Consider the following 6000-nt stretch of genomic DNA (forward strand, 5'->3'; position numbering starts at 1 on the left):
AACTTTTTTATAAATTTAAAAAAGTGCCTTTTTTTTTTTTTCTCATTTGTGATTTTTGCGGCAGAACCGCAGCATTTCCGCAACAGAGGAGCAGCGATTCCACAGAATACATTGACACGCTGCGGCTTAAAAAGCCACACTGCAGGTCCATTTTTTTTGCAGCTTGTGGATGAGATTTGTTTAAACCTCACCCCTCTGATGCGACTGTGATACGCTGCGGATTTTCCCCAATAAAATGTGTTGCATAAAATCCGCAGTGTTCATGCCTAGTGTGTTCCTACCCTAAGGCCGTATTTACACGAGCGTGTGCTTTTTTGCGTGCGCAAAAACGTGGCGTCCATAACAGCTCCGTGTGGCAGCAGCGTATGATGCGCGGCTGCGTGATTTTCGCGCAGCCGCCATCATGATGACACTCTGTTTGTATGTTTGTAGCACGTGGTGCTTTTCTGTTTTCATTCATAGTTTATACTGCTGCGGAAGTGCTGGGCGTGATTTTCACGCACCCATTGACTTCAATGGGTGCGTGATGCGCGAACAATGCACAAATATCGGACATGTCGTGAGTTTTACGCAGCGGACTCACGCTGCGTGAAAATCACTGACAGACCGCACGGCCCCATAGAGTAACATAGGTCCGTCCGAAGCGCGTGAAAATCATGCACGTTGCACGGACGTATTACACGTTCGTCTGAATAAGCCCTAACAATAAGGCCCAGTTCACAGAGTTTTTGGGCCTTGATATTGACTCGGACACTGTGTCAGAATCAGCACCAAACAACTTCCAAAACCGCCTCCCATTGATTTAATCTGAAATCAATGGGAGCCAGTCGCGGAAAAAAGAAAAAGCAGCACGTCCTTTCTTGCCGCGGTTCTGCCTCTGACCTCCCATCTAAATCAATGGGAGGCAGAAAATGCATTTTTCCCTGCGTTTTTTGTCTGCTGTCATCAATCGCCGCGGGCAAAAAACGCGGCAAGATAGTGTGGGCAGGTCAAAATGTGCCTCAAATTTCGGTGCGCGGTTCCAGGCGGTCGCCGGTGCGCATGCGCGGGAGTTTGCGGGTGCGCGCGATCGGTCGCACGGGCGGTGGTGTTTGAAGGCCCCCATGACGACCCCCATGCTACCCAGGGCCGCCATCAGGGGGGGTATTAGGGGTACTGATGTGAGAGGCCCGGCCAAACCTAATTGAAAGGGGGGCCCGCAGCTCATGACATTCTTTTTGTGAAAAAAACGGGCCCCATTGCAGGGGCCTGTTTTTTTTCTACCAAAGGCAGTTTGCCGGGCCCCCCTTTCAATTAGGTTTGGCCGTGCCTCTCACATCAGTACCCTTAATACCCCCCCTGATGGCGGCCCTGGGTACCATGATATAGTGCTGGACGGAGTACCGTTAACAGGCGGTGCCACGATAGGGGGGCCCATAAAATTTAGCTGTAGGGGGCCCTGAAATTCCTGATGGCGGCCCTGGGTGATGGTATACCATATGGATCTATAGATCACTATGGCTCCAGTGCTAAGCCAGCAGAGAAAGTAGATCTGCTTTTAGCAGACAAGCTGAGTCATTCATGGCCTTTCAGGAATAGCTATTCAGGTAAAAAAAAAATATCAAAAAATAATACCAGTGTGGAATTGGTACTAATAGTAATATATCAAATTATATAAATAACAATGGCTCTGATATTAAACGAGTCAAAATTGTATATTTGCTTTCTACAGGCAGGCTAGGCCATTTTATGACCGCTAAGTAATAGTTAGTTGAGCAATAGTTTCAGAGAATAGTGCCTGGATAGAATTTGCACCAGTAGTCACTGCAGCTCAAAAAAATAGACCAGCTAAGGAGATATTTAGGCTGATTACCAACAAATTAAGTCATTCATGACCTCTGAGTAATAGCAATTCAAGCAATAATATCCAGGAAAATAGTGCCTATATGGAACTTGCACTTCGTAATAGCATGGTGTAGAAGTATGTAGATCACTGCTGCTCAAATATTAAACCAGCAAAAGTATATATATATATATATATATATATATATATATATATATTTATATATATTTATTTTTTTTTACTATCAAATTAGGCCATACATGACCTCTTCGTAATAGATATTCAAGCAATGTCAAAACTGAAACATTAATCTGCTCCTTCAGATTTTTTCAGAGTTCCATTGTGCAATTAGGTGTGGTCCTTTTCATGTAATTGGCAAAGAATTCCTGCTTATCCAGAATGTTCGTTAAACATCTGGTTGCTTGTTGCTGTAAGGAAGTGAAAGGGTTTATACCAAGAAAAAAGCATGCATGATAAAAAGTAGTGGAAGTCCAGGTTCAGGTGAACGGAGGTAATAAGACTAGTGTGGTGTGGCAAACAACCTCGACAAGTCAGGTGTACGGAGTAATGACGTCCCTAACGTCCGTGCTCGATTCTCATTGGCTCATTGGATCACAGGATAGGGGATACATGTGATCGCTGGGGGTCCGACCGCTGGGACCCCCAGCGATAAGGAGAACGGGGCACCGAAAGTCCCCTGAAGCGCTCCATGAGAAGCATTGGACTTCCGTGGTCTGTGTCCGGCAGCTCCATAGAAATGAATGGAGTACCAGTCACGCTTGTGCGAATGCGTGACCGGCGCTCCATTAATTTATATGGAGCTTCCAGACACACAAGCCGGACGCAGACCCCGCAAGTTCCCTGGTTCTCCTTATCTTTTTTTTTTTTGGGGGGGGGGGGGGGTTGGGGGCTGTATGGCGCTATCTACAGCCGATGGTGAGCAGATCAGATAGTGTACAATTCAATAAAAAGTAAATTTTCACATAAAAAACCATATTTAAAACATTTACATCTGATATTTAGGTGGTTAAAAAAAAAACTCCCACATTCATGGCATAACCTCTTTAATGGGGAGGTGATGTCAAAATACCTTAAACATATTTTTTTGTTTAATTTACTACTGTCCCGTACTGAAAAAATGATTACAGTACGGGACAGTTGTCCCGCAGCGAGGCAGGGACTCCTAGCATCGTACATAACTATGATGCTAGGAGCCCAGCTCCCTGCACTGTATTCGGTCCGAGACTTGCGGCCAAAATACTTTCCGACCTTTACGGACCGAACATGCTTGTGTGAATCCAGCCGAATGACTCATAGCAATAGTCACAATGTAGTACGCAGCTCTCAGACTCTTAGTTAATAATGAATGTACATTTTTACATTGCATTTGGCCTTGATAGGCACTGTGTAGATTTATGTGTGAAAGTATAAAACATGATGCTTATCGCGCTGAGATTTGCTGTGATATTTCATGTCCATTTAGAGAATACATCTCAATGGAATTATATGCCCATAAATGATCATGCCTAAGTCAATTAAGTTTGCGTAATGGATAATAAATTAATAATTAGGCAGTTTACAGAAGGCATAGTGAGTTAAATAGATTATAATAATTTAATTGAAGAAACAAATGACTCTATACCCAAGCTCACACCAGAGCGGTCATGATAACCATGATATGAATATGAATTTCTATTCAGGAGAAGGTCTTTAATATAACAATGCAGGTCCTAGTAGTAATAGTGACCATGTCTTGGAAGAAACATAAGATTTGAAGGGACATATAAACATATGTTTAGTATATATGTTGGTAGCACTTGTGTCTTGAAATAACCAGCCAAGATTAGGCAATATGGGAAAGGACAAGCTACATGGAGAAGAGGGGTGTCTGTCTGGCAACAAAGAAGGTGTATATAACATTTGCGGTTGCTAATATAAATTATGGTGAGGAAGAGACTGGCTTGTTGTCAAACATTGGTGCCGACCCGGACGCCATCTTAGGCTGGGTATGCTAAGCTCTGTTAGAGGGTCATGGTGGACGCACGTGCGTGAACATGCTTGGGGGGGCGCTGTGTGTATAAAACAGCGGTGAGCCCGCCACATAGTGTTAAAGGGGTTTTCCCACGAGGGACTTTTATGACCTATCCACAGGATAGGTCATAAATGTTAGATAGATGCGAGTCCCACCTCTGGGACTCGCACCCATCTCTAGAACGGGGCCCCTAAACCCTGTTCTAACTTTGTCTGCTATCGCAGACTCCCGGCCACTTCCTGACTTTATGGTCGGGAGTTACGAAAACAGCATAGCTCGCTGAGCTATGCTGCTTCTGTAACTCCCATAGTAGCGAATAGTTACGGAAACAGCGTAGCATGCGAGCTATGCTGTTTCCATAACTACCATTCAATTCTATGGGAGTTACGGAAACAGCGTAGCTCAGCGAGTTACGCCTTCATGGTCGGAAATCAGCGAACACAGAGATGGAATGGGGTTTAGAGGCCCCGTTCTAGAGATAGGTGCGGGTCCCAGAGGTGGGACCCACATCTATCTGACATTTATGACATATCCTGTGGATATGTCATAAATGTCCCTCATGGAAAATCCCCATTAAGTGTTGGGAGAATGCTAGGAGTCACAAGAACTGCGTACTGTGGAGAAGAGAGAGCAGAGTTTGGTGGCTTTTGAGGGAGTGAGCATCTTGCCATTCACGTTGCTGCTGTGCACCTGACTAGAAAAGCGCTGAGTAAGAGGAAAGAGAGCTGGAACTGAGGCGTCATACGAAAACTGGTGAGAAACAGGCTAGACTGTATAACTGCTACGGCCTGTAGCTACAGCAGGGTCCTGAAGAGCAAGCAGTGGTTGGGGAGGTAAACCACACTGTGAAGAAAGCTAGCCAGGCGGTTAGAGGAGATGCGTAAAAAGGAGACGTTCAGGATAGTGAAAGTGAAGACTGAGAGGGCAGTATCCAGTCACAAGAAAACGACTTAGGAATGGACGGTTCTCATACAATAGGTCTATAGAACCTTGCTTAGGTAGCAGATATTTTAAAATGTAGAAAAAACTTGGAACATGAACGGTGCGGCTATTTAATAATGAAGGAATATGAATAATAAAGAAATATTTATTAAAATTGTGGCTACGCGTTTCGATACCGCACCGGCCTCTTCCTCAGGCCAAATAAAATGTGTATACAGACATCCACACTTAAATACACCAAGATGTTAAAAAACCCGCCAATGTGACCGGGGTCAGAATACCTTATTGACGTCATCCGGCAAAGTCAAGGGTTAAAATCATAACAAATGAACAAGAAAAGGTATTCTGTATAAACCTTACATACATGCAAAAAATATACATATATATCTCTAAATCTATATATCTCTAAATACATTGAACAAAAAATACATTTAGAATAAATACAATAAGCTTCTATTTGAAAAACAGCGTAATCGCAGTACAGAACGTTAAATAAGCGGTAAAACAGGTGAAATTTACTAAATCAAATTTGCATTCTAAAGGGATTGTTTTTTTTAAAAAACAAACAATACGCAGTAGTTACTTCTAACAAAATGTAAATAATAACATAATAAAGAAGAATTTGACCTCGTGCTGCAGGTCGCGCAGGTACACTGCAGCACACCTAAGCTATGGACAGGTGGGGCACTGTTTTTGGAAGAAAGCTGCCATGTTTTTCTAAACCTAGAAAACCCCTTTGACCATGATTTTTTTTTTCATTTGCTACTGATTGTTTATTAACTTATTACTATATTTTGGCACTAACACACTGTGTATAAGGGTATGTTCACACAGAGTTTTTTGCAGGCAGAAAAATCTGAAGGAATTTTGAGGCAGATTTTGCTCTGCCTGCACTTTCTTTGCCGTGTTTTCTTGCAGCGTTTTTTCGACCACGGCCATTGAGCTCCGTGGGCAAAAAAACACTGCGAAAAACACTTTCTTTGCCTCCCAATGATTTCAATGGGAGGTCAGAGACTGAACCGCGGGAAGAAATAGCATGCCGTTTTTTTTTTCCAGCAAGTGTTTTTTTCCGCTCGCGGCAAAAACTATTGTGGATGGTTTTTGCCGCTGTTTCCGAATTACTAAATTCCTTATATTGACATGATAACTCCAGCCTGTATTTTAGTACCATGCTGACATACTTCAGTCAGTCAGGAGAGAAATT

This window comes from Rhinoderma darwinii, chromosome 11 (assembly GCF_050947455.1).
Source record: "Rhinoderma darwinii isolate aRhiDar2 chromosome 11, aRhiDar2.hap1, whole genome shotgun sequence".
NCBI lineage: Eukaryota > Metazoa > Chordata > Amphibia > Anura > Rhinodermatidae > Rhinoderma > Rhinoderma darwinii.